This window comes from Plecotus auritus (genome assembly GCF_963455305.1).
Source record: "Plecotus auritus genome assembly, chromosome: 8".
Lineage (NCBI taxonomy): Eukaryota > Metazoa > Chordata > Mammalia > Chiroptera > Vespertilionidae > Plecotus > Plecotus auritus.
This window is the reverse complement of record NC_137782.1, coordinates 95,323,391-95,334,199: the sequence shown is the minus strand read 5'-3', so window position 1 is coordinate 95,334,199 and position 10,809 is coordinate 95,323,391. Positions and strand designations below refer to the sequence as shown.

General features: G+C 48.2%; 1 pseudogene across 1 annotated transcript; it reads right to left on the bottom strand.

Annotated features, from left to right (window-relative positions):
• Positions 1-240: 240 nt before the first annotated feature.
• On the bottom strand, positions 241-1,121 carry LOC308256618 (casein kinase I-like; annotated as a pseudogene). Its single transcript has one exon. The product of its transcript is annotated as a casein kinase I-like (transcript).
• Positions 1,122-10,809: the final 9,688 nt, after the last annotated feature.

Sequence of the window (10,809 nt, the reverse complement as noted above, 5' to 3'; positions counted from 1 at the left end):
TCAGCAGACCTGGCAAAGGTGCAGGGCAGGCGGTGTTTTCTTTTCCTTGTTTTAAAAAGTTAATGCTCTTGGAAGGGAGAACTAGACACAGGTGAAGAAATTTCGGCCCAAGTCTTATGTGAAGGAAGTAACCCACGTGGGGGTGAGCAGCTCCGGGCCACAGTCTATGCCTTGGCTGTGAGCCACCCGGGAGAGCCCCTCCAGGAACCGCAGCGGAGGGTGTAGGAGCCACAGCCAGGGTCACTGGTGCCTCTGCAGTGACTTCCTCTTTCTCTTCTTGAAGAAGCAGCAGCACTTGGTGTCATCCGCCACCTCTACCTCTGTAGGCCCTGTGATGGGGCGTTGGAGTGACCAGTAGTGGGGCCGCCCGCATTCAGCTCTCGTGGCTGGAATTCAGGGCCTGTTTTTGCTGGGCTTTGTCCCTAGGCTGCGTTTGCCCAGTCAGGTGGGTGCGAGCTGTGCCAATGGGCGTAGGCAGGGGCTTCCCCGCCCATTTTTACTCGAAGCCGCTGCGGTTGAAGAGGTCTGTGAAGAGCTTGCACAGGTAGCCCTAGTCAGGCTTCTTGGAGAAGTCCAGGCGCCGTAGGTACAGAGCGCAGGTACATGGCCATCTCCTCTGGGTGGCTCTCGCAGAGCACCTCCATGGGCGCGGCCCGCTTGGTGTCCCCCATCTTCTGGTAGCGCTCTTTGAGCATGTCCCTGAGCCCCTGCCAGGGCAGGCTGCCACGCAGGAAGCACGTGAACACGTGGCCTAGCGCCTCCAGGTCGTCAGGGTGCTCTGCTCCTTGCCCAGGTGTGTATTGATGCTCATGGAGCACTGTGCCCTTCAGGCTTTTGTGCTCGCGGGGGAGAGGTGGGGGGTGTTGAGCTTCTTGGTCCCGGGGTCGTATACTCCTTGGCCAGGCCAAAGCCGCTGATGTGGATGGTGTGCTACGCTTGCTGCCCGGCCGCCCCACCAGGAAGTCCTCCGGCTTCATGTCGCCGCTGGAGGCTCTTGGTATGCACATACTCCATGCATGTGATCAGCTGGATGACGATCATGAGCACAGTCTTGAGCGGGAATGTGTGGTCACACAGATGGAGTAGGTCCTCCAGGCTGGGCCGAGCAGCTCCAGCACCATGGCGTTGTACTTCCCGCTCAGGCCAGAGGGACCTGAGGGACACCCTCTGCGAGCCAGCTGCTGGTAGAGGCGGTGTTCCAGGAGCAGCTGCAGCGCCTGCACTTAATGGGCTCCAATTGGAGAGCTAAGTATTCACTTGTATAGAGATTCTGTCTGAGCTGAGCTCCCCAAAGTTGCCACAGCCTATCTTCTACCCGACCCAGAAGTTGGGGCTCACCATCAGGACCTCCAAACTGGTCCCCATGTGCTGACACTGTGGCTGGTTGGGCCACCAGCCTTGGACATTCTCCCGCCTTCCTCTGACGCCCCTTCCCCTCTTTTCTTGTCAATATCCCTAAGTTTGTTGTACCCTGGCCTCTCCACGGTGGCTCTGCTGCTGCACAGACACCATGGCACCTGGCAGACGCCTGGCTAGTGAGATGTGGGTACTTGCAAGGGCCAGGCCACGAAACTCATCTCAGTGACCTCAAAGTCGCTCGCAGGGGAGGACACATTCTGCTGACAGGTCCCACCACCTCAAATCTCATGGCTCCCAGCTCGGGGCTCTGCTGTGGCCATGGCCCAGTGGCCGAATGGCTGAGCTGGGTGGCCAGGGCTCCCGCAGCAGCGCGATGCGGGCCCTGTAAAGGCCCCACTCCCAGAGCCACCGCGCCCTCACTGCTGGCCATATGTTGGGCACTATCCCTGCTGCACCAGCTTGTGGCTTACAGTGTTGCCATGGAGCTCACTTACGCCACCAGTGTTGCCACCGCTGGGTGTGCGTGGACCTAAAATATTGTTGATTTTTAAATGTTTTGTTTACCAAATATAAGGAAAACTAAAAAGCAGACATTCTGTATTATAGGAACTAATACATTAGTAACATTCATTTCACAGTACTCCCAGGAGACAAAGATTCAAAGACTACGACAACCCATTGATTTTTTATTTTTGTTTGTTTGTCCATTGAGAAATACAAGACTCCCTCCAACAGTGTTAAAGGGACCTTACTTATCAGGTACCTAACCATGAATGGACATCTGCTCCTGTCTCTAATACTCGCCTTCATCTCAAGGATGAGAAGCCGCTGACTACAGAGGAGGTAGACAGCCATCCCAAGACATCAACAAGGCGTGTATGCTCACAAATGGATGCTGCTCAAACCTTGTTCTTATATCACCTAATTGTTATTGATTGAACATATATAAAATGATTTTTATACTGTTATTATCCCCCTAATGGTTTCTTAGTGGAAACAACTTCCGCCTCCCTAGATCTTCCTCCCTTATTAGATATGAAAAATATTTAACTTGGGTACCTGCTAATCTTTCCCACCTACTAGACAATGATATTCTGACTATCAGGTATGATAATGAAGTTATCGTTTTGTTGGGCACACACTGGTGGTCTTCTACTATCAATATAAGCTTTGGTACATTTTTGCAGGCTATCCAATATAATAAAAGGCTAATATGCAAATAGACGGAACAGCAGAACAACTGAACAACTGGTTGCTATGACATACACTGACCACACATGGAACATGGCGGGATGGTGGAGCAGGCTAGTGAGGGTGCCAGACCAAGGCAGGATGCCAGTCGCTGTCATCAGGGTGAGCCTCTGGTGATTACTGAAAATTCTTTGCTCCCACATACCACGGTCCCACCCAGCATTCGTCCCTGCTGCCAGCACCATCCCTGTTTGCACCCGCTGCCAGCGCCTGGTGCTAGCCCCGATTGCTCAGCGCCATCAGCAGGTGTGAGCAGTGGCTGCCAGCCCCAATTGCCCCTTAGGGCTTCTCCACCTTGCCCTGCTCCTGAGGGGCGATCAGGACCGGCAGCCGCCTTTTGCACCTGCTGCCAGCACTGGCCCTGCTTGCACCCGCAGCTGGTGCTGGAGCCGTCGCTAACACCCACTGCCAGCACCTGGCACCAGTCCCAATCACTCGGTGCCATCAGCGGCTGCAAGTGGCAGCTGCCAGCCCCGATTGCCCCTGAGGGCTTCTCCACCTCCCCCTGCTCCTGAGGAGTGATTGGGACCAGCAGCCACCTATCACACCCACTGCTGGCGCCGGCCCCAATCACTCACGCCATCAGTGGGTGTGAGCATGGCCAGTGCTGTCAGTGTGTGGGAGCAGCGGCAGTGGGAGCAGGGCTGCCAGCAGACAGGGGACCGGGGGCTGTGGTGGGAGGGCCCAGGTGGGGGCAAGGAGGTTGGGCTGAGACCTGCCCCTGTGTCCACTGCAGCCTTGCGACCCACAGTTCCTTTCAAGGTGCACGAATCCATGCACTGGGCCCCTAGTGTCTATATATATAAAACCCTAATATGTAAATAGACCGAATGGCAGAACAACTGAACAACCAGTCACTATGATGTGCACTGACCACCAGGGGCCACGTGTGGAACATGGCAGGTGTTGGCTGTGGCAGGATGGTAGAGTAGGTGAGCAGGGGCGCCAGACCGAGGCGGGGTCACTGTCATCAAGGCAAGTCTCTGCTGGTTACTGAAAATTCTTTGCTCCAGTGTGCAGTGGTCCCGCCTGGCACTTGCACCTGCTGCTGGCGCTGGCCCCACTTGCACCCGCTGCTGGTGCTGGAACCACCGCTCACACCTGCTGCCGGCAACCAGCACTGGCCCCGATCGCTTGGTTGCCATCCCCAATTGCCCCTCAGGGCTTCTCCACCTCCCTCCGCTCCTGAGGGGTGATCGGGGCCGTTAGCCACCTCTCATACCCGCTGCTGATGACGGCCCCGCTTGCACCCACTGCCAGTAGTGGAACCGCCACTCACACCTGCTGCTGGAGCCTGGCACTGGTCCCAATTGCTTGGCACCATCAGAAGGTGTGAGTGGCAGCTCCTGGCCCCCATTGTCCCTGAGGGCTTCTCCACCTCCCCCTGCTTCTGAGGGGCAATCAGGGCAGCAGCCGCCACTCACACCCACTGCTGGTATTGGCCCCAATTACTCTATCAGCAGGTACAAGTGGGGCCAGCACCATCAGTGTGTGGGAGCAGCGGAGACAGGGGACCGGGGGCCATGGCGGGAGGGGCCAGGTGGGGGCGCAGAGGATGGGCCGAGACTTGCCCCTGTGCCCACTGTGGCCCACAGTTCCTTTCAGGGTGCACAAATTCATGCACTGGGCCCTGGTCTATTATAAAGGACCTACCTTAGACAAACCCCTCTGTGAACACCTCCCTAATAATTCCCCTGGTAGAATTATATATGGGTCTATTTTAGATGAGTATTTTAGATGAGTAGTATCTAAATATAGGAATAGATGAAATTAACTGACCAGATGAAAAATCAGAACTTCTGGATAACAGTAGATACTTGTTCCCCTCAGATCCTTCCTTACCTAATTTTAGACAGTTTCTGTTCCTAATCAATGTTACTGGTTAATATTATTGCTATTGCTCCTGGTATGTAACTGTTATACTAGATACAAAACTTAAGACAAGCAGCAAAAATACTTGGATCATGGTAACTCAAAAATTAAAAATGATCCAAAATATTTAAAAAAAAACATTTTTAAAATTATTTTATTGATTTCAGAGAAGAAAGGAGAGGGAGAGAGAGATAGAAACATTAATAGGATAGAGATTCATTGATTGGCTGCTTCTTGCATGCCCCACACTGAAGACTGAGCCTGCAACCCCGGCATATGCCCTTGAATAGAATCAAACCCAGGACCCTTGGTCTGCAGACTGATACTCTATCCATTGAGCCAAACTGGCTAGAACTGATCCAAAATATTTTTAACAAGGGCATATGTGATCTGACTGCCTCATATTCACCTGACTTTTATTTTGAATAATAATTCGACCTTAACTACCATAGGTTATGGTCTTGCCCCATCCCCAGTGGTCCACCCTGTTCCACAAGACATGCTGACGCTGAGACAACCTGGCAATGAGCCTTCCTAGCACCATGGGACTTCGTTATCCAAACAAAAGGTTGGTCATCAATGCATCCGTTGGATTGATTTATGACCAAAAGGGGGATGGGTGGATGAAAGGGGCCACATGCTAATGTTAATGTAAAAAAGCCATTGAAACCTATAAAAAATTTTTGTGAGTTTATCTGAGCCAAACTGTAGACATATGCCAGGAAGCAGAACCTCAACGAATTGAGATAATGCTACGGAGAATGGTGGGTTACATCTGTATTTATACATTGCAATCAAAGGAAAGGGACTTCGGTGGGTTACATGAAATCCATTGGTGACAGACTAGAGCAGGGGTCCTAAACTTTTTAAACAGGGGGCCAGTTCACTGTCCCTCAGACCGTTGGAGGGCCGGACTATAGTTTAAAAAAAAAAAACTATGAACAAATTCCTGTGCACACTGCACATATCTTATTTTGAAGTAAAAAAACAAAACGGGAACAAATACAATATTTAAAATGAAGAACAAGTAAAGTTAAATCAACAAAGTTAACAGTATTTCAATGGGAACTATGGGCCTGCTTTTGGCTAATGAGATGGTCAATGGCCGGTTCCATGTTTGTCACTGCTAGTCGTAACAAGTGATGCAAGTGTGCATCAGTTAGTCTAGATCTGGTTGGAGATTTCAGATGTTTCATTCTGGAAGAAGTCTGTTCACAGACATAAGTGCTGCCAAAGATGGTTGCCATTTTGAGTGCACGGTTCCTGAGATTAGGATATGTCTCAGAGGGGAGAGATGCATAGAAATTAGGAAGGCTGCTTGACTTGAATGCGTCTTTCAGAGAGTCACAATTCCGCAGTTCAGCCAGTTCCATTTGGTAAATTGTATCCACATTTTCAATGTCAATAGAAAATGGGTTACAGAAAAGCTGTATGTCCGGTTCATGGAGATGAAGCTCTTTAAATCTAAATTGGAACTCCTTTTGCAACTTTTCCAGTGAATCCACACATGTTTTGTTTGGGAATGCAACCAATGGTTTTTCCCGCTAACAGATTTTGAGTTGTGGGGAGATGGCAGAAATTTTCCTCCTTCACTTGTTTGATGAGGAGGCCTAATTTTACTTCAAATGCTTTCACATGTGATTGCATATCACAGATGAGCTTCCCCTTTCCTTGAAGTTGCACACTGAAACTGTTGAGTAGCTCTGTTACATCTGTCAGAAAGGCAAGGTGCCATTTCCATTCTGCATCATTGAGCTCTGGTGCTTCTTTGGTTTTTGAAAGCAGAAAAGCTGTAATCTGTGGAAGTAAGTCATAGAAATGTTTCAAAACTCTCCCTCGACTCAGCCAACGGACTTCTGTGTGGTACAGAACATCTTCACAGGCAACATTTAGCTCAGACAGAAATTCCTGAAATTGTCTGTGGTTTAGTGCATTAGCTCTAATGAAGTTAACACAAGATACCACAATTTTCATAACAGAGTCCCACTTCAGTGATTTACTACACAGCGCTTGTTGATGGATGAGGCAGTGTATGGCTATTGGATGAGAATGGTTATGTTTGTCCATCTCTTGGTTAATGCGAGCAATTACTCCTTTCTTAGACCCCACCATGCTAGGAGCACCATCAGTTGTCACACTGGCTAGTTTAGCCCAGTCCAGCTCCAAACCATTCACAGTTTGGCAAACCTTTCCATAGATATCCTCTCCTGTAGTTGTTCCTTTGATGCTTTGCAGTGCAGCAAGCTCTTCTGTGACTTCGAAATAGTCATTCGTCCCACGAATAAAAATTAGAAGTTGTGCAGAATCACGAACACCATTACTTTCGTCGAGTGCCAAGGAAAAATAGGAAAGTTTTTTTGTGGAGTTTTGCAAATGCTGATGCAAGTTGTCTCCCATTTCTTCAATCCTTCGTGTAATTGTAGGTCCTGAAAGACTCACTGTACTAAATGAATCGGCCTTCTCTGGACACATCTCTTTGGCAACAGAAAGAAGGCCTTCTTTAACAAATTCTCCCTCCACAAATGGTCTGCCAGTGCATGCTATTAACTTGGCAACTTGAAAACTTGCTCGCAGTGATGAAATATTTAGCTGCTTCTGCTTCACAAAAGTATTTTGCTGAGTTGTCGATATATTTTTCAGTTTTAATATTTTATCTTTTCTCACTTCTCCGACCAAACAATCATATTTATCTTTATGTTGAGTTTGATAGTGTCGACGCAAATTGTATTCTTTGAACACAGACACTATATTCTGGCATATCAAACACACAGCTCTTTCCTTGTTCTGCATGAAAAAGTAATCATAAGTCCACTGTTCTTTGAATATCCTACACTCCGAGTCAATTTTTCTCTTTCTTGATATCATTGTTTCCTAGGGATTCCAAATTGCTATTAGTAAAATACCAATATATATATACAGCGCTACAAAAACAATATACCAGCAATAACTTTGCCCACACAGAGACATATAGACTGCACTGCCCATCAATGCAGTCTGATCAGTGCCCATCAATGCTGTCTGATCAGTGTCCATCAATGCAGCCTTGCCAGTCCACATCATTTCAGCCTCACCAGTGCCCATATTGGTGGGACTCCGCTTTTACCTTAGGCTCACACTGGTGCGGTGCGGGAACCAGCACGATTACAGAGCCGGTTCCTCCACCACCTTTCCAGTTCACATTACCCTGTGCAAATCGCACTGCGATCTGTGAACTCGCACAGGAATCTGATTGCATGGGTGAGAAGACCCATGCAATCAGATTCCACTGCAGGAAAAAAGAAGACACGTATGACTTTTTTCTTCTGAATCTAATGGGAGTTCAGCCATACAAGCATATGGCTGAACTCGCACTGCTCAGAGATCTCAACAGTGTGAACCGGGGCTTACACAGCACACAGCATACAACATCATACACAACTGAATAGCAATCAAAATATAAATGCACTTACTGTCAGTTAAATTGGGTTTCCTACTCCTCGGCTGTCTGCAGAGCCAGATTAAGTTCCCATGGGGCCCTAGGCAGATTACCAGTTTGGGGCCCCCATGCGATAACACTGAGCACTGACCATTTGCATTAACACTGACCGCTGACCATTTGCGACAACACTGACCACTGACAATTTGCATTAATACTGAGCGTTGACCATTTGCATTAACACTGAGCACTTACAATTATCATTACCACAGAGCACTGACTTTTTCATTACCTCTGAGCGCTGACAATTTGCATTAGCACTGAGCGCTGACTATTTGCGTTATCACTGTGATGCAACCCCCCTAGAAACCACCCCCAACCAACTAACCAAGTTTTAAAAAAAAGCTCTCCTAACTTAAAAAAAAGGCTCTCCTAACTTAAAAAAAGGAGCCCCCCTATCTGCAAAAAAAAAGACCTTCTAACTTCAGAAAAAAAAGGCCCCCCTTAATCGCATAAAAAAAGGCCCTACTAACTGCAAAATAAAAAAAAAATAGACCTCCTAACTTCAAAAAAAAAATAAATCCTAACTTGTTCTTACCTCAGTCCTCAGGCAGCAGCAGGCTCTGCACAGGCAAGCTCGTGATTCGTCCGATCACACCCAAGACTGAGAGGAGGAGTCCAGAGACAGAGAGAAGGAGGGGAGTCGGAGAGTGCGGTGCACATTCCACACATGCGCACTGCGGGCCCGGGACGAGTCAGCTGCTATGCAGGACAGGCAGCGGCGGCAAAAACACCCGGCAGGCCGGATAAATGTCCTCGGCGGGCCGCATGTGGCCTGTGGGCCGTAGTTTGAGGACCCCTGGACTAGAGAGTCAGGAGAAAGCAAAGCAGGGAAACCACTGGGATTGGATAAAAAGTAAAATGATAGACACATACTTAGGTGGGTGCAGGAAGAATTGACATGATAATGAAGGAATTTGTGGTATTTGTCCTGGTGCCCAGCATATTAGGTTGTGCCCCAAGGGGTTCAGAAAAAGGGAAGTTACAACTTACCCAGACATTTCTAAGGGTATGTTACCATAAGTGCAAAAAGACACATAGGATCAGTTAAGGTAAAGGTTGATCTTATCAGTGAAGATACCAGCCTAGGAGGTGATTACCCACCATAACTGCTTTTAGTTAAAGTTTAATTTCAGGCCATCCTTTGTGGTTACTTTAGGTCTCTGAGTTTGCAAGACTGCAATGCAGGCTTCCCCTGAGCTTGTCAGGTCACCATGCGGCCCCTTTCGTCCACACATCCCCCTTTAGGTCATAAATCAATCCAAAGGATGCATTGATGACCAACCTTTTGGTTGGATAATGGAGTCCCACAGTGCTAGGAAGGCTCATTTCTGGGATGTCTCAGTGTCAGCAGGTCTTGCTGAACAGGTGGACCACTGGGGATGGGGCAAGACCATAACCTTAGATGGCATTTAAGGTCAAATTATTATTATTCAAAAAGGGAAGGTAAGTGGGAGGCAGTCAGATCCTGTATGTCCTTGTTAAAAAGTATTCTGGATCATTTCTAATTTTTGAGCCATCATGATCCGAGTCTTTTTGCTGTTTGTCAAGTTTCGTTTTTCTGCATCTAGTATAACATTTACATACCAGGAATAAAAGTAACAATAATAAACCAGTAACATTGATTAGGAACAGAAAATGTCTATTATTAGATAAGGAACGATCTGAGGGAAAACAAGTATTTGCTATTATCCTTAAGTTCCAATTTTTTTATTCTGAACAGTTAATTTCATCCATTTCTATATTTAGAAAATATTCATCTAAAATACTTATCTAGATTAGATCTATATATTATTTTACCAGGGGAAGTATTAGGGAAGTGTTCTTGGAGAGGTTTGTCCAAGGTAGGTCCTTTATAATTGATATAGCCTAAAAAATGTACCAATACTTATATTGATAGTAGAAGGCCACCAGTGTGTGGCAAAAATCAACAACATTAACTTCATTATCATAGCTGATAGTCAGAATATCACTGTCTAGTAGGTGGGAAATTTTTCATGTCTCATAGGGAAAGGGGTCTAGAGAGACAGATATTGTTTCCACTAGGAAACCATAAGGAGGATAATCCTATCTAATAAAAGAGTAAAATGCAAATTAACCATCACTCTGCTACACCCACAAGCCACGCCCACCAGCCAATCAGGAGCGAGTATGCAAATTAACCCAACCAAGATGGCTGCAGCCACAGAGCGAGCAGGAGGCTTGGGTTTCCCCAGGAATGGAGGAAGCCAAGCTTTCCGCACACCCTGGCAGGCCCAGGCCTCCACTCAAGGCTACAAAGTTTCAATTATAGAAGATAAATAAATCCCCCAAAAAATGGCTGTGACCACGAGCAAGCCGGAGGCTTGGCTCCGCTCAAGGCTACAAAGTTTCAATTATGGAAGATAAATAAATCCCAGATACCAGGGCCTCCACTTGGGTTGCCGGGGGGCATGGCCGGCCTGCAAACCACCACAGTCCCCTCGCCCAGGCCACCCCACACCCCAAGGGAACCCCCACCCTGATCCGGGACACCCTTCAGGGCAAACCAGCTGGCCCCCACCCATGCACCAGGCCTCTATCCTATATAATAAAAGGGTAATATGCAGATTGACCATCACTCCAACACACAAGATGGCTGCCCCCATGTGGTCAAAGATCCTGGCCCCATGTGGACACAAGATGGCCACCACAAGATGGCCAGCAAGGGAGGGCAGTTGGGGGCAATCAAGCCTGCAGGGGAGGGCAGTTAGGGGTGACCAAGCCAGCAGAGGAGAGAAGTTGGGGGCAACCAGGCCTGCAGGGAAAGGCAGTTGGGAGGGACCCAGGCCTGCAGGGGAGAGCAGTTGGGGGGGACCAGGTCTGCAGGGGAG